This window comes from Aquarana catesbeiana, linkage group LG05 (genome assembly GCF_042186555.1).
Source record: "Aquarana catesbeiana isolate 2022-GZ linkage group LG05, ASM4218655v1, whole genome shotgun sequence".
NCBI lineage: Eukaryota > Metazoa > Chordata > Amphibia > Anura > Ranidae > Aquarana > Aquarana catesbeiana.
The window spans coordinates 250,548,666-250,575,226 of record NC_133328.1 but is presented as its reverse complement, the minus strand read 5'-3'; the positions used below and the strand labels follow the sequence as shown (position 1 = coordinate 250,575,226).

General features: G+C 42.0%; 1 protein-coding gene across 8 annotated transcripts in view; it reads left to right on the top strand.

The window, feature by feature from the left end:
* Positions 1-2,480: 2,480 nt before the first annotated feature.
* The window catches only part of CTNND2 (catenin delta 2), a 1,213,609-nt gene continuing 1,189,528 nt past the window's right edge, over positions 2,481-26,561 (top strand). For 2 of the 8 annotated variants that reach the window (XM_073630696.1, XM_073630695.1), the window contains exon 1: positions 2,485-2,979. The gene's annotated coding sequence lies outside the window, so the exon portion shown is untranslated. Of the gene's footprint in view, positions 2,980-26,561 lie in introns of all 8 variants that reach the window. The other 6 variants (XM_073630701.1, XM_073630699.1, XM_073630697.1 and 3 more) reach the window with 6 other exon arrangements.

Below are 26,561 nucleotides of genomic sequence, written 5' to 3'. Positions count from 1 at the left end.
GATTAGAACACCAGTTGGGTTTCTAATACTGTCTGTGCCCCCATTAGGGAGGTTCCTTCTCTCTTTTTGTCCTGTTTACAGTTATCACTTAAGATCCATTTCACACTGGAGGTGTTTTGCAAGAGCTAAAAATAGCGCCTGTAAAATGCCTCCCTTGCAGCCCCAGTGTGAGAGCCTGAGTGCTTTCACACTGGAGCAGTGCTCTTGCATAACATTAGAAAAAGTCCTGCAAGCAGCATCTTTGGAGCGGTTTAGGATCGGTGTATACACCGCTCCTCCACCGCCCCTGCCCATTGAAATCAATGGGCCCGCTGCTGAAGCGCTTGCAAAGAGCTTCGGCGGCAGTTTTCGGGCGCATTTAACCCTTTCCTAACCCGCTAGCGGGGGTTAAAAGCGCCCTGCTAGCGGCCGAAAAATGCCACACTAAAACGACGGTAAGGCGCCGCTAAAACTAGCAGCACTTTACCGCTAATGCGGTCTGCTGTGAGTGTGAAAGGGGTCTTAGAGTGAAAGAAAACCCCACATTTTGGGTTATCACCAGAACAGAGGGAAAATCTTTCAATGGAGACACTAGTTCTGTGACAGCCAGGGATTTCTTTATTTTAGAGCAAACTTCAGCCCAGGGGCCATATGCAGCCCTTTGCCTGCTTTTGTCAGGCCATTGAGGCAATATTTCATCCTCTGACTCCAACATTGGGACATAATTCCCCCCATTAAAGGGGTTGTAAAGGTTCGTGTTTTTTCACCTTAATGCATCCTATGCATTAAGGTGACAACACCTGGCAGTGACCGGTCCCCTAGCCCCCCCGTTTTACTTACCTGAGCCCTGGAATTTCCCATGGCGGGGATGCGCCGTCCCTCTGCCCGGGTTTCTCGGCTCTTGATTGGATAAATTTGTCTGTCAAGAGCAATGGCACAACCATCCACCCGTCCCCACATGTCAGGGTACTAGGTGTTATGCTGGATTCTGAACTCTCCTTTCGGCCCCACATCTAATCACTTTCCAAAGCTTGCCGCCTCAACCTCCGCAACATCTCTAAACTACGTCCCTTTCTAACCAATGAAACCACAAAGCTCCTGATTCACTCCCTGGTTATCTCGCGCCTCGACTACTGCAACTCCCTCCTCATTGGCTTACCTTTAAATAGACTATCCCCTCTTCAGTCCATCATGAATGCTGCTGCCAGACTCATCCACCTTACAAACCGCTCAGTGTCTGCTACTCCAGGCCAATCACTCCATTGGCTGCCACTCGCCCAACGAATTAAATTCAAAATACTAACAATAAGTTACAAAGCCATCCACAACTCTGCCCCCAGCTACATCACTAGCCTAGTCTCAAAATACCAACCTAATCGCCATCTCTGTTCCTCCCAAGACCTCCTGCTCTCTAGCTCCCTCACCACCTCCTCCCATATCCGCCTCCAGGACTTCTCCCGAGCCTCGCCCATCCTCTGGAATTCCCTACCCCAATCTGTCAGACTGTCTCCAAATGTATCCACTTTTAGGCAATCCCTGAAAACTTTGCTCTTCAGAGAAGCCTATCCTGCCTCCATCTAACAACTGCACTATTTTCTCCATTAGCTCATCCCCCACAGCTATTACCCTTTTGTATAACTTGACCCTCCCTCCTAGATTGTAAGCTCTAACGAGCAGGGCTCTCTGATTCCTCCTGTATTGAATTGTATTGTACTTGTACTGTCTTACCTAATGTTGTAAAGCGCTGCGTAAACTGTTGGCGCTATATAAATCCTGTATAATAATAATAATTTCCTCTTACTTCCTGTTTTAGTTATGGGGCAGGAAGTCAAGGGAAGTCTCTACAATGGGACACACACACCACACACACAAAAAAGAACTGACCGGGCTATAGCCTTCCTTATCCTTTATCCAAAATAAAAAAAAGTTCTGCTCTTAGTACTACTTTAGAGCAGAGACAAGCAATTAGCGATTTGAGAAGGAGGTGAACTAATATATTTCATTATGGATGTCCTTTATTTAATTTATGATATTATAGATTTATATCAGCCATGCATGTGCATTTTCCTGTGAGAACTACTGGCTTTTCTTAACATCCCTTCTTTTTTTGCGGTTGACAGCAAATGTTGCCCCCACCCCCCAAATTTTCTGCAGAGAGCCAGGATTCCAATGCAGAGAAGACATCTTGGGTCACCTGCAGAGCTCAGTCTGAATTTAGCACTACTTTGGCCCTTCATTCATTTTGAAGATGGTATGCTGATGTGCTTTATCGGGCATGTCATGTCAGACGGGCAGATTATACAAGTGTGACGTCATCAGAGCAGCCTTTAATCGGGAGAATATAAAAAAAAGCAATTGAGCCACAAACGCGTTCGCTGTGCATTCACAATCGTCAAGAAGGGAGTGCTAGGCACCATTTTCTGGATTATGTAATGCAGTGAAAGCGGCAGTGGTGCTCTGTGCCCACCCTTTCAGCGTCGTTGTGGTCTTGCAGCTACGGCATCCATAGTGACAAGACTCGCCCTGAGCTTGGATCACTTCGCTCCGCCCACTGCCTTGCTCAGAATTTGGAGAAGAGGGGCGGAGCTAAAGGCGATCTCCTCCAATCCAGAGCGGCGACATCTCCTCATCAGCACCAGCACGCAGAAGCAGACGCATCTTCTCCCGTCTTCATGTTCTGACAAATATATAAGGCTGGGATATCAAAGCCACCGTTCAGAAGGCGATCTCCGATCCGTGTGCCATGTAAATGAACGTCTGCTGGAATCCTGACATCCTCATCCCGGTCCATGCACCGTACCGGAGGGGAGTGAAGAGGGGCGTTGGATGCTGTAATTAGCTGTCTCCTAATGAGCATACACACGGCAAGAGGGAGGATGCAGCTTTTACATCTCTGCAAGGTCAGGATCGCCCATTGATAGCAGTTTCCTTCCACGGCGCTGACGGCTACACAGCCCTTTCCTTTGTCACAACAGCCAGGACAACCTTCTACGGCTTTCGGTGAGAAGCACTCGATTGGGTTTACTGGCCGCTGCATGCTTTTCTTTCATTGCATTATAACGTGCCTTTATTTTACTAGAAGAGAGAGCGTGCAAAACGCACATTCTATTTTATTGATCGCTTTTAACCGTATTATTAAAGGGCAAAACATTGCAAAGTTGAGCGATGTACCTGTATTACCACAGCATTGTGTTCTGTGTGAGGATGGAGTTGTGAGACGAGCCCTTACGATTTTTCAGCCTCCATCAGCTGGGGAATATCCCCCCACCCCCCATTTGCGAAGCAAAGGGATGGATAGGAGGAAGGTGGATGGGAAGAGAGGAGGGAACCACACTATCTTATGTTCTTAGACATGCTTCTCCAGACACATTACACACACTGCGTCCACACTATAACAGACAGTAGTATTCATCAGCATTGATGGATATATATATATATATATATATATATATATATATATATATATATATATATATATACACACATACACACACACACACTGTTTATGCTTTCATTTAGTAACAAGAACAATGACTGTAGGTCTGCAGGTCCAGTACATGGCCTCCAGGCCTGTCCTTCTGCAGAAGCAAAGCCAATGATCCAAATGTCAGTTGCACTTCCTCTGTTGCAAGTCTGGAGATACATTGAAACTGAAATTGGTAAAGAAAAAATTATGAGATTTGCCATTATGAATATATTTGTAACCACTTAAAGCAGTACTCACCCCAAAAAAGAAAAATTGTGTATATTGCAGCTTACCAGTGCTTAAATGTGGTGGCTACATTAGTTTTCTTATTTAGGCTTTTGGATTCTCTTTAGTTCTTCTTTATTTTCTTGCTAGGAACACACTTTGAGTGCCGGTTCACACTGGTGCGATGCCAAACATCGCACAGACATCGCATGTAATTCGCAGCGCACTGCCGTTCACATTACATGCGATGTCTGTGTGGTGCGATATCAGCCATTGAGATAGTATGGCTGATATCGCACCGCATTCGGTGCAAACACGCACAGGACCCTTTTTTCTGTTCGGACCAGAATCGGATCGCATGTGTGTTCACACATATGCGATCCGATTCATGTCCGAACTGTCAGTTCGCAGTGCGATATGCAAGCTGAACTGGGGGTGTCGTTAACAATGTATTGACACTCCCCAGCGATTCGCATATGGCAGTGTGAACTGACATGCGATGCGGGAACACGCAGTGGATTCGCAGTATTCTCGCATCGCACCAGTGTGAACCGGCACTCAGTCTTATGCCCTGTACACACAATAGGATTTTCCGATGGAAAATGTGTGATAGGACCTTGTTGTCGGAAATTCCGACCGTGTGTGGGCTCCATCACACATTTTCCATCGGAATTTCCAACACACAAATATTGAGAGCAGGATATAAAATTTTCCGACAACAAAATCCGTTGTCGGAAATTCCGATCGTGTGTACACAAATCTGACGCACAAGGTGCCACACATGCTCAGAATAAATTAAGGGACGAAAGCTATTGGCTACTGCCCCGTTTATAGTCCTGACGTACATGTTTTACGTCACCTCGTTTAGAACGATCGGATTTTCCGACAACTTTGTGTGACCGTGTATATGCAAGACAAGTTTGAGCCAACATCCGTTAGAAAAAATCCATGGATTTTGTTGTCGGAATGTCCAATCAATGTCCGACCGTGTGTACAGGGCATTAGAGTGTCTCCACTCTATATGTAGGAGCAACTGAGACACCTTTGGACAACAGCAATGTCAGTTTGGGCAGAGGAGAGGGTAGTGTTATGCCGTGTACACACGACCGGACTTTTCAACAGCAAAGGTCTGACGGAACAAACCGATGTGTGTGGGCTTCATCGGACCTTTGCTGTCGAAAAATCAGATGGACTTTAGAAATAGAACATGTTTCAAATCTTTCCAACGGACTTGAGTCCGGTTGAAAAGACCGTTCGTCTGTATGCTAGTCCGACGGACGAACAACAACGCAAGGGCAGCTATACTGGCTATGAACTTCCTTATTCTAGTCGTCATCACATTCGAATCAGTCAGACTTTGGTGTGATCATGTGTAGGTAAGTCCGTTGCATCGGAACTCCATCGAACTCCACTGTGCAGTTCGTTTTGCACAGTGTGGCCCCGATCATCCTCTTCTGGGGTCCTTCGGCAGCTCTTGCGGCTCCTCCTCACATCAGATAACCCCCTAGGAGAAGCGCTCTCCGGGGGGGTTACTTTGCAGGCTCAGTCCAGAGTCCAGAATTTGCGTCCATAGATGCAAATGCCAGACTCGGCCCCGCCCCGCAATGCCCACGTCATTGGATTTGATTGACAGCAGCGGGAGCCAATGGCTGCGTTCCTATCAATCTATCCAATTGAGCAGGGACCCTTTGCAGAGAGGGAGAGCGCGTCTCCGCCGAGGGGATGAAGGGGCTCAGGTAAGTAAAACGGGGGGGTGGGGGGGGCTGGGGTGTCGGTCAGTGCCAGAAGTTTTTTCACCTTAATGCATAGGATGCATTAAGGTGAAAAAACACAAGGGTTTACAACCCCTTTAGGCTCCATTCACACTAACGCATTTTTTGATGCATTTTGCATTTTGCAGAAATGCATGGGAATTTTTTAACATGGGTTCCTATAGAACATAAGTAAGATGAGAACATAAACGGCGCTGCCCTCTATATTATTAATAAGTACCAGGTAAAAATGTCACAAAATCCACACTGAATCCAGATGACTCCGATACATAAAAACTCCACCAATATCAAAACATACTACGGTTTAAACCAAAATGAACCATATATTTGGAGATAACCAAAATTTCAAAAACACCAGTACTTTAAAAATTGCTAAATAAAATGTGTTCCCCCAGCGGGATAAAAGTGTCATCCAGAGTGAAATATATAATACCTGAGTGAAAAAATATATATAATACCTGAGTGAAAAAATTAGGTTGGACAGTGCAAAACAAAGGACAGTGTAAAGAACAGGGAAACAAATTAAAAAATATTTTTAATACATTTTTTAACCCCAAAGTTCAAAAGTATTGGGACAAGATGGCGCCAAAGGAAAACTATTAGATATTGAAAGAATATGTGTGCTTATTATTATCAGTGTGATGTCTGTGTTGCCCCTTCCATATTTATATGCAAAAAAATAAAAAATTGAGTAGGGTTGTGTTTGACCCCATGTTCAAAAGTATTGGGACAATATGGCGCTTATGAAATGTAAGCTGTGAGATGTCCTTCTGTGCGAAACGTGAAATGTCCTTCTAGGTGATAAACTAAATAATAATTGAATTAAACCACTCCCTATGTTTAAATTACAGTGAATAAAAGAATATATACAATTAATTCAAATTTCTTTTGTTTGAAACAAGTAGTATAGTTAATTTCTAAAAAGTTTATATATATAATCCATGCAGAACAAAATGTTGTTAACCAGGTGGGGAGAACAGAGTTCAGCTGAAAATGCTGTTTATTTCACCCAAGAGGGTACACCGCAGTGACTTCTGTGCGATTTTTCATAAGGTGACTTGAAGTGCTCGCCCCCCAGTGCTACCCCACTCACCAGAGATAATCACCCCTGCAGGGGTACCAAGCGACAAAGTGGGTGCCTCAGGACGAATGATGTGCACTTCAAAAATGCTTCCATTCCTCTGCTCTGTGCGATCCTTACGGCTGTTCCAGATAAAATGTGTGCTCTGACATGACCATACTACTCCAGCAGTGTACCACCTTAAGCTGTTAAACACTCCAGAAATCCAGAGAAAAGAGAAACACAAGGGGCTGCCTTCGTGAAGTATGTCAAAATGTTTATTCCATAAAAGCAAAGCAAGTCCAAAAGATACAAGCCACAATGTAAGTAATAGACAGCGCTGTAAGCAAGGAAGGGACCAGCAGCGATCTGCGAGCGTGCGTCATAGCTTGCGTTCCAGCGTCCACTTCCGGGTATGACGTGTGAGCGTGACTCCGCCTTACGCGTTTCGTCATAGGACGTTTTCAAAGACGGTGTCCACGCCTACGCTTCACACTATAATATAGTCCTGCGGCCCACAACACCACTCCCCTTGTTATGGTAATGTCGCTCGGGGGGAGGAGGATATGTTGTTGCCACTAGACTGCAGAGATGTGTTACATCCATAAAGCAAAACTAAGCGCTTTCCAATCATTCTACAAGCTATTCACCACTACTTATACTCCAACTGCTCACTGTGATGATAACCCCTAGACTAAATACAGTGCATTTAGAACGGGTATATATAAGTTGGTCAGTTTGGGAGTAATGTCTCCTGGTATAGTGTGTATCATTGGAGACAAATAGCAGTGATTGGGCATCAGTGCATCGTTAATCACAATTAAATATAATTACTAGCTGCTTTAGTTCAGCCAATTAAAAAACAAACATAAGTATAAAAATATATAAAAATATCCATGAAAATATATATAAAAATTACATATAGCATATGCATGTGTAAAAAACCCCCAACATTATTAGATTTAATATTCAAAGAAAACACAAATTATTCAAGATATAATTAAAAACCGTTAAAAATAATAATTCGATTAAAAACATTATGTTAAAACGACCTGATATAAAGAGGCAAGTGTATATAATTGATAAATAAAAATGCATATAATTGTTAAATTGAATTTTAAGTCAATAAAATACATGTATTTTCAGGTGTATATGAAAAGGTGTTAAATTGTATTTTATAAAGTACATATATTTACAGGCATAGGGTAAAGGAGTGTTAAGTAATTATACAGAGACTAATCAGGGCACATGTGGTGTAAATAACCTACCCCACTACAAAAGAAAAGAATAAATTGGCAACATAAGTGCCATATCCTCATGCCTAGTATCAGATTGACCCCAAGATTCAAAAGTATTGGGACAAAGCCCGTATACCAAATCTGATTTAACAGCTGATTGTGATTAACGATGCACTGATGCCCAATCACTGCTATTTGTCTCCACTGATACACACTATACCAGGAGACATTACTCCCAAACTGACCAACTTATATATACCCGTTCTAAATGCACTGTATTTAGTCTAGGGGTTATCATCACAGCGAGCAGTTGGAGTATAAGTAGCGGTGAATAGCTTGTAGAATGATTGGAAAGCGCTTAGTTTTGCTTTATGAATGTAGCACATCTCTGCAGTCTGATGGCAACAACATATCCTCCTCCCCCCGAGCGACATTACCATAATAAGGGGAGTGGTGTTGTGGGCCGCAGGACTATATTATAGTGTGAAGCGTAGGCGTGGACACCGTCTTTGAAAACGTCCTATGATGAAACGCGTAAGGCGGAGTCACACTCACACGTCATACCCGGAAGTGGACGCTGGAACGCAAGCTGGGACGCACGCTCGCAGATTGCTGCTGGTCCCTTCCTTGCTTACAGCGCTGTCTATTACTTACATTGTGGCTTGTATCTTTTGGACTTGCTTTGCTTTTATGGAATAAACACTTTGACATACTTCACGAAGGCAGCCCCTTGTGTTTCTCTTTTCTCTGGATTTCTGGAGTGTTTAACAGCTTAAGGTGGTACACTGCTGGAGTAGCATGGTCATGTCAGAGCACACATTTTATCTGGAACAGCCGTAAGGATCGCACAGAGCAGAGGAATGGAAGCATTTTTGAAGTGAACATCATTCGTCCTGAGGCACCCACTTTGTCGCTTGGTACCCCTGCAGGGGTGATTATCTCAGGTGAGTGGGGTAGCACTGGGGGGCGAGCACTTCAAGTCACCTTACGAAAAATCGCACAGAAGTCACTGCGGTGTACCCTCTTGGGTGAAATAAACAGCATTTTCAGCTGAACTCTGTTCTCCCCACCTGGTTAACAACATTTTGTTCTGCATGGATTATATATATAAACTTTTTAGAAATTAACTATACTACTTGTTTCAAACAAAAGAAATTTGAATTAATTGTATATATTCTTTTATTCACTGTAATTTAAACATAGGGAGTGGTTTAATTCAATTATTATTTAGTTTATCACCTAGAAGGACATTTCACGTTTCGCACAGAAGGACATCTCACAGCTTACGTTTCATAAGCGCCATATTGTCCCAATACTTTTGAACATTGGGGTCAAACACAACCCTACTCAATTTTTTATTTTTTTGCCTATAAGAATGGAAGGGGCAACACAGACATCACACTGATAATAATAAGCACACATATTCTTTCAATATCTAATAGTTTTCCTTTGGCGCCATCTTGTCCCAATACTTTTGAACTTTGGGGTTAAAAAATTTATTAAAAATTTATAAAAATATTTTTTAATTTGTTTCCCTGTTCTTTACACTGTCCTTTGTTTTGCACTGTCCAACCTAATTTTTTCACTCAGGTATTATATATATTTTTTCACTCAGGTATTATATATTTCACTCTGGATGACACTTTTATCCCGCTGGGGGAACACATTTTATTTAGCAATTTTTAAAGTACTGGTGTTTTTGAAATTTTGGTTATCTCCAAATATATGGTTCATTTTGGTTTAAACCGTAGTATGTTTTGATATTGGTGGAGTTTTTATGTATCGGAGTCATCTGGATTCAGTGTGGATTTTGTGACATTTTTACCTGGTACTTATTAATAATATAGAGGGCAGCGCCGTTTATGTTCTCATCTTACTTATCTACTATGCAATTAGACCCTTAGGGGTACTAATTAGAGATAGGCAGCAGCTCTTATACTGTCCTAAGCGCGGATTTATTCTTTTATATTCCTATAGAACATGTTCACATCAATGCATTTTTGTACCTCTGCGTTTTTGGAAAGGGTCAGGGACTTTTTTTCATGCAAAATGCAGCGTATTGCATGTAATAGAATTCAATGGACCAGCATCAAAAACGTAAGTACAGCGTTTTTGCAGCGTTTTTGACGTGTTTTGCGTTTTTGGCATTTTTTTTTTTTTTTTTTTAAGACTGTATACAGTAAACTGTAAAAAAAAAAAAACGCAAAACGCGGCAAAAACGCTGCTCAAAAACGCGGCAAACACCACAAAAAACACAGCAGAAACGCTCAAAAGCAACATGCATAGATGTGAATCCAGCCTGAGGCTGGATTCACACCTATGCATTTTTAGTGCATTAGTGCAAATTTTGCATTTTGCAGATTTGCACTACAAAACATGTTCCATAGGAAACCATGTTACATGGACTGTAGTGCAAATCTGCAAAATGCAAAAAGCACTAAAAATGCATAGGTGTGAATCCAGCCTTAGGCTCCATTCACACTAGCGCGTTTTTTGATGCATTTTGCATTTTGCAGAAATGCATGGGAATTTTTTAACATGGGTTCCTATGGAACATGTTCACATCAATGCTTTTTTGTATCTCTGCATTTTTGGAAAGGGTCAGGGACTTTTTTTCATGCAAAATGCAGCGTTTTGCATGTAATACAATTCAATGGACAAGCATCAAAAACGCATGTGCACCGTTTTTGCAGTGTTTTTACAGCGTTTTTGATGCGTTTTTGATGCGTTTTTGCTGTTTTTTTTTTTTTTTTTTTTAAATTTTTTTTTTAGACTGTAAAAAAAAACTGCAAAAAAAAAAAAAAAAAACGCAAATCGCGGCAAAAACGCTGCTCAAAAACGTGGCAAGCATGAAAACAAAACCTCCAAAAGCAACATGCATAGGTGTGAATCGAGCCTTAGGCCCCATTCACACTAGCGCGTTTTTTGATGCATTTTGCATTTTGCAGAAATGCACGGGAATTTTTTAACATGGGTTCCTATGGAACATGTTCACATCAATGCTTTTTTGTATCTCTGCGTTTTTGGAAAGGGTCGGGGACTTTTTTTCATGCAAAAAGCAGCGTTTTGCATGTAATGGTTTTCAATGGACAAGCATCAAAAACGCAAGTGCACCGTTTTTGCAGCGTTTTTGATGCGTTTTTGGTGCGTTTTTGGTGCGTTTTTGCCGTTTTTTTTTTTTTTTGTAATTTTTTTTTTTTTTTTGTAATTTTTTTTAAGACTGTAAAAAAAAAATGAAAAAAAAAAAAAACGCAAAACGCAAATCGCGGCAAAAACGCGGCAAAAACGCGGCAAAAACGCTGCTCAAAAACGTGGCAAGCATGAAAAAAAAACCTCCAAAAACGCTCAAAAGCAACATGCATAGGTGTGAATCGAGCCTTAAGGACTAGTGCACGCTAGATGTTTTAGGGACGTCTGTTTTTTTTTTTTTTTCTTTTCCCTGCCTCTTAGGCCTCATTCACACCTATGCAGGTTGCAGTTTGCATATTGCAGGTGCATTTTGAGTTTTTTAATACACCCTTTTGATCCATTGAAGTCTATGGAACCAAAAACCAGAAAAAATCCCTGGCCCTTTCCATAAAATGCACAGATTTGAACTACATCTATAGGAAACCATGTTAAATGGACTGTAGTGTGTTTCTGCAAAACTGAAAATGCACTAAAAATGCATAGGTGTGAACCAGGCCTCATTGTCCCTGCATGTTAGCCTATGTGTCCATCTTAAAGGAGTTTAGAGGCAGGGGAGTCTAGAAGCAGAAAATAAATCACTACCAGTGCATCCAGGAGCAGTGACATTTTGGCCGAAAAAAAAGCCTGACACCTGTAAAGTCATCTAAACGCAAATTAATGCTAGAAATGTTTAATTCCAATAGACAGAATAAATTATTAACCACTTAAGGACTAGCCTCGTTTTGGATTTTAGGTGTTTACATGTTTAAAACAGGTTTTTCTGCTAGAAAATTACTTAGAACCCCCAAACATTATATATGGTTTTTCTTCTAACACCCTAGAGAATACAATGGCGGTCATTGCAATACTTTTTTTTGCACCGTATTTGCGCAGCGGTCTTATAAGCGCACTTTTTTTGGAAAAAATTCACTTTTTTGAATAAAAAAATAAAACAACAGTAAAGTTATCCCAATTTTTTTTTATATTGTGAAATATAATGTTACGCCAAGTAAATTGATACCCAACATGTCATGCTTGAAAATTGCGCCCGCTCGTGGAATGGCGTCAAACTTTTACCCTCAAAAATCTCCATAGGCGACGTTTAAAAAATTCTACAGGTTGCATATTTTGCGCTACAGAGGAGGTCTAGGGCTAGAATTATTGCTCTCACTCTACCGGTCGCTGTGATACCTCACATGGTTTGACCACCGTTTTCATATGCGGGCGCTACTCGCGTATGCGCTCGCTTCTGCGCGCGAGCTCGTCGGGACAGGGGGGTTTTAAAAATTTTTTTTTTATTTTTATTATTTATTTTAAAATATTTTATTTATTTTTACACTGTTTAAAAAAAAAAAAAAAATTGTGTCACTTTTATTCCTATTACAAGGGATGTAAACATCCCTTGTAATAGAAAAAAGCATGGCAGGACCTCTTAAATATGAGATCTGGGGTCAAAAAGACCTCAGATCTCATATTTACACTAAAATGCAATAAAAAAAAAAAAAAAGTCATTTAGAAAAATGACATTTGAAAAAATATGCCTTTAAGAGGCGTGGACAGAAGTGACGTTTTGACGTCGCTTCCGCCCAGCAGTATCTTGGAGACGAGTGAGCGCCATCTTGGCCTCACTTGTCTCCAGACACACCAGGCAGAAGGACGCGATTGCCTCCGCCGCTACCGACGGCTCCGGTAAGCGGCGGAGGGCACCGGATCGCGGCGGGAGGGTGGGGGGCCCCTCTCCCGCCACCGATAAAAGTGATCTCGCGGCGAATCCGCCGCAGGGACCACTTTTATCTGAAAGCCGGCCGCCGCACGAAAACGGGGATACCGGGGTTATGGCAGCTAGCTGCTGCCATAACAACGATATCCCCGTTCAAACTTAGGACGTATATATATGTGCGGCGGTCGGGAAGTGGTTAATCTGGCCAATGAAATGAATGAAGGCCCAAGAGCCTAACACCCCTAAACGTATTACACATATTTACAAGTGTCAAGCTTATTTTCTGCCAAATCACCACTGCCAGGAGGAAATGCATCTAGAAGAGATAGCAAAACATCCAGTGTGCATGAGGCCGTAGATGGACTTGACAGCTTAACAAAGTAAAGCTGAGCTCCAGCTAACTCTTTTTAAGCAGTTACAGCGGCTGTTTGTTTTTATGGGGGGGGGGGGTATTTTATTGAATAAAGATTTTACATTATTGACTATTGTAAACACCCCTGACAGTGTTAAAGCAGAACTAAAGGCTCTATACTTACCTCCTCTCCAACAGTCTGGGTTCCTTGCTGGTGTCTTCTCCTTTAAAACATCCCCTTTGCCCGGGGCAGGATAACGTAAGTCAGTCATATCAGCACACGGGAACAAAGTAGGTGATGTAAGCTGAGCTGCACATGCACAGCTCAGTTTCTATGGCCCCGAAGATTACGAGCAGGCAGGTAGGTGTATTTTATCACAGAAGAGACATTGCATGTTATATTAGCCTACATGCTTGCAGCCTGTTGTAAAAAGACTTTAATTCCACTTTAAATGGTTTGTCTCGATTCTCAACACTTTTGCTGGACAGTTTGGTCTGTTAAGGGAAGTTGAACATAACAACAAGTGAAAATAAAGTCTAAAAAAAGAAAACTAATATAGCACCACATTTAAAGCCCAACTACAGGATCTTAGCAACTGCCTCCCACCTCCGCTCTAACTAATCATGTGACAATCCTTCTCTCTTCCTCTGTTTAATTTCTGGGGTCCTTCTAAAGGTCTCCACATCATTGCCTGTGTGGTGAGGACACCTGCTATTGGTGGGGGTGATCCATTACAGTGTAGGATAGCTTAAGAAGAGGTGTTTGGATTCAAGACTGAGGAGTAAGGAAATTGATGCACAAAGCAGTATAAATTAAATTTTTGCCTGAAGTTGGATCTTAAGGCTGAACTCCAGGATTTCAGCCATTTTTCAAAATGTGGTGACTTACTATGAGTTAGGTCCAGGAAGGTGTATGCCACCTTGTGGACCTATCTCTTCAATTTGCAAATGACAGTTTGATGCACACTGGACATTTTTGCTATCTCTCCTAGATGCCTTTCCTTCTGGCAGTGTTGTTTTGGCAGAAAACACACTTGACGCTGGTAAATGCATGTATTTAGGTACGTTAAGCGATTGGGCATTAATTTAATTGGCCATAATAATAATTTATTCTGGCCACTGAAACAAATTAACACTCAAGCCCTTACCATGCCTAGTGCTTAGGTGCATTTAGATGCATTTACAGGCGCCAAGCATTTTTTCTGCCAAAACAACCCTGCTCCTGGATGCATGGGCAGTATTTTTTTTTCTGCATCTAAACACCCCTGCCTCTAAACTACTCTAAAGGCCTATGTGTACATAGGCTAACATGCAGGGGCGTTTAGAGGCAGAAAAAAAATGCTAGACGCCCCTAGGAGCAGCATCAAAAATGTCCAATGTGCATGAGTCCATGCTGAGACATACTCGGGCAAAACATCCAAAAGACATACCCAGGTGGATTTTCAAAAGGCGGGCAGAAATATCAGCCCCTATACTTCTTCCATGACAGAGACCCTATACTGTATGCCTACACTGCAATAAAAAGCCTGTCTGCTTAGTTTTGTAAAATAACATTATCGGCCCCATTGAGGTCTTTGGGGATTTGTGTACTATCCAGGGACCATAAGAATGTGGGTTGCAACTCATCAGTTGGGAGAACTGAGATCCTTCTGCAGTAGATCTAGCTAAGGATACCACAAAGATAAGTTTAACATGCATGATACTTACCTCCCTCAAAGCTGAAGGTTACTGGAATTCTTCTCAAACAAACTTAGTGTTATTATTTATTTTAATTCTTTATTTAAGGTATGCAATAGATAGAACATAACAGTATGACATGATCTACCATAGTCAAAGAAATCCATCAATAGGCAACAATACAACCATATCAGAGAATCAATTGATATCAACAAAATAACAGACAGGGTTCCAGTACACAGCAATATAAGGTAGAACTTAGGTTTTTAAAGAGCTACTGATATGGTGTAGTAAGTTGCATCCCAATTACCTCTATTCCAATGATCCAGAGATCTTTGGGTCTAAAGTTTAGGAGCTGGCATGCTTCTGCTGAAGGCACACCAATGTGTAGACAGTCATTTGCTAGCAAATGCTCAATAGACTTTGTAGAGTTCTGTGGGTCAACAACTAATTCTGGCGGCCTTCAGAGTTTTACATAAAGTAGATGCAAGGAGGAGCAGAGACTTTACACCAGAAGATTCTCTAGGGGAGAAAGTGAGTGCAATACATATAATTATACTTGTCCACCCCAATTTCGAGAGCTTTAAAACTTGGAGCTTCTTTAAAGTATATGTAAAACCTTACCTTGTAACACAATCCATTCAGTTTAAAATAGAAATGAAAAGCAAAACATTTGTGCACATATATTAAAATATCTAATTATCTTTTTTGTTTTTTTATAAGTGATCACATCACATCACAATCTCCGTTCTCAACTGCATAAGGGGCATGGAGAGGATAAAAAAAAAAGAAAAAAAAAAAAAGCACCTTTTTTTTGACTAGTATTCATTTAACCACTTGCTGACAGCTGTATGTACATATATGCCCTGTCAGCAATTGGTTATAACAAGTTTTTGGCTGCAGCTGGTGTCATTTTATACAGTCAGGGATCAGCTGTTTAGTAAAAGTGATCTGCACAGCCATTCCATCACTTTTACGGTACTGAATAGGACCACCCCCTCCCACCACCACCCACAATGATTCTTGGGCTCTCCGATTTCTCAGGGAAGCCTGGGACCACGGTAAATAACTGGGATCACTAAGAGGAGATGGAGGAACAGCCATTCCCAATCTCCTCTGTGAATAATGAAGCTGGTAGCAACAATTATTTCACCACATCCAGTCTCAAAGCTGTCATCTGTGCTTGATTAGCTGCTTTGGAGGGCAGGGGAGACTTTGGGGGTAAAATAGACCTCTGATGTCTCCATAAAGAGTCTCTGTCACCTACCCAAAGCTATTGCATAGGGGGTATCAAAAAAGGAAATAGTGTTCAACTCACCGAACTAAATGGAAAAAGTATATTGATTACAAAATCATTTTACTGTATATAGAAAACATTGGTACCACATCTCACAAATACTCATACTGTTAAAACCCAAACATCCACCTCACCTTTGAGTTTTAACAGTATGAGTGTGTTTGTGATATGTGGTACCAATGTTTGCTAAATACAGTAAATGTTTTTGTAATCAATAAACCTTTTCAATTTACTTCCGTGATTTGAACGCTATTTCCTTTCTTTGATATTTACTTGAGGGTTGGTTGATGAGCATAATCTGTTTTTTATCTCAGTTATAGCTATATGTTTTTCACTGATAGCTACCACCTCTATTTATGGGGAATACTGGTTAGTCTTTCCCCTTTTTTACTTCTCTGTTTTGTTTTTTGTTAATTTATTATTTCTTTTAAGGGGCAGTATCTTGAGGGTCCAATTTTCTAGTTTGTTGTCTATTGCATAGGGTGCTTGTTACCCTCCTTGTGATAGCCATTAGGTTAAATGAAAAAAATGTAAAACGTTTAAAAAAAATACACATTTTATTAAAAGTAATGTAAGAAAAAAGTTAATAGCACCCCTGCACATACATGCAAACGCAAACACATGCGTAGGTCTTAAATGATTATGTAAACAGCAGTTGCATCACACATGTGAGGTATCGCCATGAACAACAGAGCGAGAGCAATAATTTCAGGGCCTTCGGTCATGATTAACTTTACACTGATAACCTGTAAAGACTTCTAAAGCGTTACCTATGAAGAATTTCAGGTACCGTAGTTCATCGCCACTTCATGGGTGCGTGCAGTTTTGAGTCTTTGTGTACATTTACGGAACACAACATCATCTTTTATATTTTACCCAAAAATTGTGTATTACATTGTGTTTGTGTGTACTACAGCTTATTTTAGTGTTTCTACAAAAAAATGCCCCAGGCAACAAGTGGTTAAAAAAAAAACTTCTATAATTCTGGTACAAAGCATTGCAAAGAAATATTTTTTTTCTAGTTTTGTGCTTTTTAAATGTGAAACCAAAAAAATTAACAAACAAAAATTACACTTAAACTTGGAGGAAAACACACGGTTAGATCTATGCAACTCTAGACAGCAGTTCTTTGAGCAAGGGAACAAAGATGGTAAATTATTAGCCATGATTTCACAACACAACACCCCTCTCACAGTGTTTTCCGAGGTTATCTCTCCCACAGGGGAGGCCATCTCCTCCCCCACAGGTATCCTACAAGAATTCCAATCATACTACCAAAGGTTATATGACCCGACATTGTCCTCCAATTTTAGCCCAGAACCTTTCATCTGTATCTGAATGAAACAGAGTAGACACCAAAGTAGCAATGTTACTTTGTATCTCTCTGTTTTACCTCTCAGTAATGTTAGTCAGACTGTTCTTTGACGACAGCAGCTGGCAGAGCTGCTGTATTTACACAGCAACTCCTGGCTTCATAAAAGTAGAGAATTGCCAGCAAGTGGGAGGGGGGCCATGGCAAAGGGGCAGAAGGATTGGTTTCTCACCAGTACATTTTTTGGATTTGTAGTACATCTTAACATAATATTATATGTTATTTTTTGGAACAGAAAGGGCTTTAATTTTATTGGCGGTTTAGTTACATACATTTTTATTTTATTGGTCTTAAAGCAGAACTAAACTAAACTTTTTTTTAAAGCAGACAGGCTGTTTATTGCAGAAAAGACATACACTGTCTCTTCTACAATAAAATAAATGTACCTGCCTGCTTTCAGTCTTTCTGTGCCTGTGCGCCGATGATTGAGGTGTTGAAAATTGAAGAAAACAGCTGAACGTCCGCACTCCGAATAGAAACATTTTATTTGTGGCAAAACAGTGTAGAAGATCCAAAATCTCCTACATCATGGTGATGAAAGGTACAAACAGGCTAAGGTGTTTCACATCAATATAGATGCTTAGGCCCCTTTCACACGATCGGACCGTTCAGGTCCGCCTGTCAGTTTTGACGGCGGACCTGAACGGGCGCTCCATGTTAGCCTATGGAGCGTCGGATGTCAGCGGAGACATGTCCGCTGACATCCGACCCCGTCCGATCCGCTAAAAGCAGACGTATGGCTCTACGTCCAGATCCGTCGCTGGCGGATCGGATCGGGTGAGATCTGACGAAAACGGACACGCTGTCCGTTTTCGTCCGATCCCTCCATAGTTGGCAGCGGCGCCTGACAAGCCCCTCCCCGCTCAGTGAGCAGAGAGGGACCTGTCATCCGCCGGCTCAGCGGAGATCAACGGACAGATCTCCCGCTGAGCCGGCGGACCGAGGCGGGCTCCGTAGAAACGGAGCCCGCCTCGTGTGAAAGGGGCCTTAATCATAGCTATCGCAGGTGTTATGTCATCCAATGCCGAACAATCAAGATGGGTGAAGTTGGAGAGAAGATGCTGGTGAGGGACCTTGTGAGTGTTGGACCAATGAAGCTACGGTAAGTATCTTGAATATTATTTCCGCAGCGTTTAGAGGCATTAAAAAAATGCCACAGAGCTGTGTTTGGAAAGTAAACACATTTAAGTGCATGCATATGAGCATACATTTATTCTAGTGGCTAGAATAAATGAATATTCTAGCCTATAGAAAGAGTTGATGCTCAAACACACATATAGACGTGACATTAGAGGCAATTTTTTCTGCCAACTTCTGGCAGTATATTTGGAGCATAAATTCATACACCCATGTGCATGAGGCCTTAGAAACAGCATGCAGCATGAGATAAAGAAAAAAAAATCATCAAAGTGTTCTCAAAACAAAGATGCCTTAGGCTGCATTCGCATGTGTACCTGCAAAAAAACCCCAATGGGGTTACTGATGATTAGCTGAAGGTGGCAGCCCCAATGAAAGCAGTGGAAGATTGCCGGCTAATTGGCGACATTGGGACCATTGAAGAGCATGTTGAGCAGCACTATATTGCATGGAGTGTGTGGAGCACAGTGATTCACTGTAGAAGAATTAATATTGGTCACTTTTACTGGTAATTCATTGAGGAGTCACTGATTGAGAATTTTTATAGACACTTTATGGATGCTTTTTTAGCATCATATGTATTTTTGATGGTATTTATTTTGTTACGAAATTGATACCTAGCGTTAACCTCTTTAGTATTTTCAATTGTAGCCACTCACATGTAATTGCTATACAGTGATTAGCCGCAAGTGATTGGCCCCGGACACAGACAGTCTGCATCCTGGGCCGATGGCTCACAGGTAATTGTTGCATAGCCATTACATGCAAGTGGCTGCAGGAACTGGCAGCCTCACATTGCTTTCAATGGGGCTGACTCCTGCAGCTAATTGTCAGGATCCCCATTGGGGTTCCAGCAGATAATGACTGGGACCCCCCGCTGTGGTTCTATCAGGTACATGTGGTCGGGCAAAAATTCAAGTGTGAATGCAGCCTTTTGTAAGTGTTATTTTTTTTTTTAATGTGGTAGTGGAATGGTAAACCCAAAGCCAAAGTTTATTTTTCAGTTTAGGAGCACTGTTTTTCTTTCTGTGATGTGTATATTTGAGATTTATATAAATCATCAGTATAACATTAAAGTTATTGTAAACGATCACCTTGTAAAACAACCCATTCAGTTTAAAATAGAAATTAAATGCATAACATTTTTGTATAGATATAAAAACATTATAAATACCTTTTTCTTTAATTGTACATCAGCCATAGTAATTATTATGTGGGTTATAGTCCACCTTCAGGTGCTGGACACAGGCACACCCTAAACAGGAAGTTGCCTCCCCATATAACCCCTCCCATACCGGGAGCATCTCAGTTTTTTTCGCCAGTGTCTAAGGTGTTGGTCATGACTGAAGATGTGCTGTACTGAGCTCCACTGGAGCAATCCTTGCTGGGGCTAGCTATGCAGCCAAATCAATTCAAAGTGTCTTTTAGGCCAAATTGAATGGTGCCCGGGCCTCGTATCCAAAGAAATGAGGTTTTGCTTGTAAACGCTTCCCTTTTTAGAGAGCTGGACCACAGGATCTAGTACTTTTGGTATTAAGGCCATAAAGTTTTACTGGCGGGGTGCTATTACAGGTGCAGGATTGTGGGTTCCCCGAGGGTCTCCTGTTACTGAAGGTTTGTTAACGGAACCCACCATGAAGGGTGAAGATTGGGTCTGTTGGTTTTACCACAGAAAACCCTGCGGCAGGAAAGGTAAGTGGAGTTTTCTAAGGAATTTTTAAATTTTCTTATGAAATGTCTCCTTTAAAGTAAATGTTGTCACGCCTAAGTGTCACCACTAGGGGCTGTATAGAGCACGTACCTTCTCATGCTTTGCTGAAAATGATCGGCAATGCTGTTTTCTTTCACCGCCCCTACTCGGCGGCGGCTTCCAGGTCCTCCTCGCCATGCCCCCCTCACTCACAAGCCGATCCCGTCAGATTGGAGGCCCGTGCTTGTGCGGGGAAACTCTTTTTTTGAAAGAGAAAGGAGGGGGGGCATGGTGCGAGGTGGGGGCGGGGCTTAGAGTTACATTGGCGTCCTCCAACACAGGAGTGTGTTTAAAAGAAAAAATAAACTCCATTTGTGCTGGCTGCAAAATTGTCAGAGAGACATAAGAGCAAAGAGGAGGATGAAAGGTTTGGCGACACAGGCATTTCCCATTTGACACATTTACTATTTGCATTAGGCTGAGCATTAATAGCAGCGGCAGTGGCTGGACTATTGTTCAAGCAGTGGATGCGATTTCTTCTGGTAGTACCTCTGCTTTGTGCATCAGGCTAAGGTCAGAAGGGGGGGTTGGAACACCCCCAAAAAAGAGCTAAAAGGGTCTCCCTCAAGCTCTGGAAAGCCTACTCATTTCTACAAATGGCATCCTCCACTGAGAGAGGGTGGCTGGACAGAGTGAGCATCGGGGCTATGAAATGTTTGCAACTGTTTTCAACACTGCAGCCCCTGTTTATTTTACTAAAAAGATCTTTTTTCCTCAGCCATGATAGGTTTTAAAAAAATGGGTGAAAATGCCACAGGTTCTCTTCCATTGCCCAGGACCCTCAAACTGAGGAACTAGGGGCGGGAGAAGATGAATTGCCTCAGGGAACCATGGTGAGGCTGATGACTCCTCTTCTGATCAAATGTGGGAGAATCAGCTCAGAATCAGAATCACTTTCAATCTTAAGATTGATGGTGCAATTTCTTGCTCAATGGTCCGCTCCACATTTATGTACCCTTAACTGAGTGTTTGCGTTCGCTAAAGCCTCCTCAAGCTGTGCATTCCTTTTCCTGTCCATTCATTGTTGGAAAAGCTTTTTTGTATCTGAGATGATCACCCAGATAAGCATTATTTTCCCTCCTAAAAAGTTTTCACACTTTATCCTATGGTGCAGGAAATTCACTAAGTACCAGCAATTTGACTTGTCCGGCAGACAATGCTCAAATGCTTAGGGATCCAACGGTTAAAAAGTTGGAATTCCTATTAAAAAAATAAAAAAAACACTTTTTTCTCTGGCAGATTGAGTGTCTCAGCTTGCGCTGACAGTAATTGCTTAATCGTTGAGAGACCAGTTAAAACAGGTGTTCAAGGTTATCCTGCTCAGCAGGCCCAGGATCTGGCAGCTTTATGTTTGCAATAGTTGCTTTGAGAGATTCTATCCTTCAGGCCTTGCGCCCTTTGCTAAGCACCATGCAGAAGCTCCTGGCTAGTCTTCCTTTTGTGGTGAAACAGCTATTTGGGGATGTTTTGGATAATACATTCAAAGAAATTCTAATGGAAAAAGTACCCCTTTTGCCATTTGAAAAAAAGGAGTAAATGTATTTTCGTTTTTAAAGCTCCTTCTTCTGTGCCAGGGGCATCAGCCTCCAGGCAGTCACGACGGCTTCCACCATCAGGTTCAAAAGGTAATCCTCAAGGTTAACTCCAGGGACAAAAGAGGTCTTGGGGGTGGGAACCTACAAGATACTGAAGCCTCCTCGCTCAATAGGGGGAATTCTTCTGCAGTTCTTAAGGATCTGGCAGGAAGAGTGTCAAAACGAATGGGGGACTTCCTCAATAGCTCCAAGGTATAAACTGGAGTTCCAAGAGTTCCCGTCTCCTCATTTTCTCTGATCAAACGTTCCTAAGGGTCCAGAGAAAAAGAAGTCTTTCTCTCAAGCATTGGACCATCTTTTGGCAAAAAGTGATCATGGCGGCCCCCATGTAAGAGCAGAGGTTGGGGTTTGGTTAAATCCAAATGGACATTCTGGATCTCAAAAATCTAAATTCAATTCCTGAATATAACCACTCTTTTTTCACATGGAGTCAATCCAATCAGTTATCTCCATCCTACAAGGAGGAGAACTTCTGGTGTCAATCGACGTCAAAGATGCATACCTCCATATACCTATTTCCTCGCTCACTAGTAATATCTACTTTTTAAGGTGGAATATCTTAATTTTCATTGTGTAGCTCTGCTTTCCGGTCTAGCTACTGCACCTTGAATGTTTACAAAGGTTCTGGCCCCTCTTCTAGCCTGATTAAGGGCCCAAGGTATAACGATTATGGTTTACCTGGATCATCTGTTCTTGATAGTCCAGTCGGTAGCCCACTTAGAAAAAAGTATGGTCACCACATTCAACTACCTGGAATATCTAGGTCAGTTTCTCAGCCTAGGAGAAATCTTCTTTAAAACCATGAAAAGGGCTAAGATACTTGGGTCTGATCATAGGTACACCCAGAAAAGGGTATTCTCGCCCCAGGCAAAGATCAGCACCATAAAGGAACTGATTTAGGTGGTCAAAGCAAGATGAATTCTTCTATCAACTTTGCATGAGGTTGTTGGGAAAGATGGCGGCTTAATTCGAGGCTGTTCCTTATGCTCAGTTTCATTCGAGACTGCTGCAAAACAGTATCGGCTTGGAACAAAGAGTTCAAGCTCTAGATTCCCAATATGTCTGACTCCAAAGCCTACGGCCACATCACCCTGAAAGCGCCCGATCTCGTCTGATCTTGGAGGCTAAGCAGGGTCGGGCCTGGTTAGCACCCGGATGGACCACATGTAAATACCAGTTACTGTAGGCTGGGTACGCCAGAGTCCCAATTTATGGTTAATATCCAAAAATCTGCAAAGGGGAAAATCCTTTCTTCAGTTACCACGGAAGTGGCCCAGATCAGAAATGACCTTGCCGATTATCATTTTAGAAATTCAGGCAGAGCACTTGGTTCTGAGGGCCTGAACGTGCAGTTTACTGTATTGTCCTGCCAGGATTCAATCCGACTATGCCACAGCAATGGCCTATATTAATCACCAAGGGGGCACAAGAATTTGTGTAGCCCAGAGAAAGGTGAATCATATCCTATCTTGAGCAGAAAACAATGTACTTCATCCTAGGAATAGAAAATTGGCAGGCGGACTACTTAAGTCACCAGCAGTTGTTCCCAGGAAAATGGTTCCTTCACCCCGATATCTTCCTGTCAATATGTCAAAGATAGGGGATCCCAGACATAGATCTGTTTGCGTCCAGGTTCAACAAAGAAATCGTCAACTTTGTGTCAAAAACAAAGGATCCGCTAGCATGCGGAACAGATGCCTTGCTATTCCCGTGGAATCGGTTCTCACTGATTTATGCATTCCCTCCTATTCTGCCTGCGTCCAAGACTTCTTTGCAGGATCAAGCAGGAAGGGAAGTCAGTGATTCTTGTGGCTTCCAGTGGGGCCCAGGAAATCTTGGTATGCAGGGATCGTAAAAATTACAGTAGGGGACCCATGGACCTTACCGCCACGGCCAGACCTTCTTTTGCAAAGTCTGGTATTCCATCCTACTTTACAAACGCTAAATTTAATCTTCTAATCTTCTATCTTAGTTAATGCAAGGGAGCCGGCCTCCATAATTATATATTATGGAGTCTGGGAAGCATATGTTTCCTGGTGTAAAACCAGGGGTTGCACCCCAGGAAACAGGTCAAAGGTAGAATCCTTGACTTTCTGCAGATGGGGGGAGAAATAAAGCTGGCCTTGAGTACTTTCTAAGCACAGGTCACGGCCTTATCCGTATTATTTCAACGACCACTTGCTTCACTTTCTTTGGTTCGTAACTTTATTCAGGGGGTAACATGGCTTAATATCCGGTTAGGTCACCCCTGAACCCTTGGGACTTGAATTTAGTTTTTGTCGGCATTAGAAAACAGCCTTTTTTGGGACTGATACAACATATTCCCTTGGTCCTTTTTTGACAAGGAAACTATTTTTTCTGGTAACCATATCTGCTGCAAGAAGGGTTTTAGAATTGTCTGCTTTTTCTTGTAAAGAGCCATATTATTATTGTTCACAAGGATAAGGTAGTATGGTGTCCCCATCCTAACGTTTTACCGAAGGTAGTATCAGGTTTTTATCTAAACCAGGATATTGTTCTATCTATATTTTTTCCAGAACCTTGTTCTATGGAAGAAAAACCACTACATTCTCTTGATGTGGTGAGAGCAGTCTACTTAAAGACGACTGCTCAGATTCGTAAAACGGATGTTTTGTTCGTATTGCCTGAAGGTCCTAAAAGAGGACAGGCAGCATGGAAATCTACTATTCCAAATGGATTCGACAAGTAATTGTTCTAGCTTATGGTTTAAAGAAGTAGTTTCTACCCTCTCAAATCAAAACGCACTCCTCTAGGGCTGTTAGTTCTTCGTGGGCATTGCATCACCAAGCTCTATGGCTCAAATCTGCAAGGCCGCAACTTGGTCTTCAATCCATACATTTACCAGATTCTATCAGGTGGATGTAAAAAGACATGAGGATGTCGCCTTTGGGCGCAGTGTACTTCAGGCAGCAGTATATGTCCTCTGATCTCATGGTACCCTACTTTTGTTGTGTCTCCCTCCCCTCAGTTGGCATTGCTCTGAGACATCCCACATAGTAATTACTATGGCTCTGTGTCCCGTAATGGACGATTAAAGAAAATATGATTTTTTTAAACAGCTTATCTGTAAAATCCTTTTCTTTTGAAGTACATCACGGGACACAGAGGTCACGCCCCTCTTTCTAGTATACACATGTATTGCTTTGCTACAAAACTGAGATGCTCCTGATATGGGAGGGTTTATATAGGGAGGCAAATTCCTGTTTAGGGTGTGCCAGTGTCCAGCACCTGAAGGTGGACTATAACCCACATAGTAATTACTATGGCTCTGTGTCCTGTGATGTACTTCAAAAGAAAAGGATTTTACAGGTAAGCTGTTATAAAAATCCTATTTTTCCCTTTTTTATAAGTGATCACCTTCCCTCTGTTCTCAGCTGCACAAGAGATGGGGGGGGGGGGGGGGGGAGAAGCAGCAGAACACTGATTTTCTCAATAAATAGCTGTGCAGCAGGGGCGTGTCAGGATAAGTCTGATCATTGGAGAAGAGCATACTGAGTTCCTAGTATAGCTAGAGAACTGACAACGTTGTGCTCTCCTGCTTAGTGTGGTCAGTTTTTAATAGGAAAGCAAGGGGACTAGCAGGAACACCAGGGATTTCACACAAAGGAAGCAATACAAAGAGAACAGGGTACTTTCTCATACAAGTACATGGTACAGCAGGAAAATAAAACAAATATGAAATGTTGGGATAACAAACACTTTGAAATAAGATGATGCAGGCTTGAATGGGCAGGAATTAGAACAACAGTGGTCATTTTACAAATTCTCAATAGCAAAAATTCAGAACGACGTTGTGTACAATTGTACAAATGTTTGACCTTAGCTTAGATGTCATCCAAAACATCCAATATATTTCTTGAGCCCTGGGGATTAACATAGTGTATGGATTTTTATATCAAGTCAATAGAACCTCTCCAAATGTACTGTACCTAGGCAACAACATAAAACCTAATAATTCAACTTTTTGGCTTAGTGGTGGGCAATGATCGCTTTTGTTATATTGCTTTACCAATCCCGTACCCTGTCGGACCTGCCTCGTTAGCTACAGATGCATTTTTTGGGCTATTTTGATATGGCAGGGACTTAAAGTGATTGTAAATCTTTGTTTACTTACTTACCTCCTCTGTGCAAGGGTTTTGTGGCCCTGATCCTCCTCTTCTGGAGTGCCCCCACGGAGAGCTGCTTTCTATGGGGGCATTCGTGTGGGCACACTCCCGAGTCCTGCTGCTGCATCCATTGACACAGACAGCAGGACTCAGCCCCGCCCCCTGTTCCCATGTCACCGGATTTGATTGACAGCAGCGGGAGCCAATGACTCCTGCTGCTATCAATCTATCCAATGAGGACCCGAGACAGAGGCTGGATCTGCAGCACAAAAGGTTTTTCACCGTAATACATAGAATGCATTAAGGTGAAAAACAGTGAGGGTTTACAGCCCCTTTAAGTAGTTAAGCGTACTTGTTTAGGGATGTCCTCCTGATCCTGGCTTTATTATGTAATAGGTTGCTGACCTTAAAAATGTATCCAACCAGTAAATTTGGATAAGTCAAATCTACTATCCTGCATGCTTGTTCCAGGTTACTGACTAACTAGAAATGCATTGACAGCTGAAGGTGGTTGTAAACCTCAGACATGAAATATGAACAAAGCATGTCCTTCTATAGTGTCAGTTAAAAGCACTAATTGTCATTTCTGTCTGCTGTCTTGTTTCTCTGCTATCAGCATTAATCAC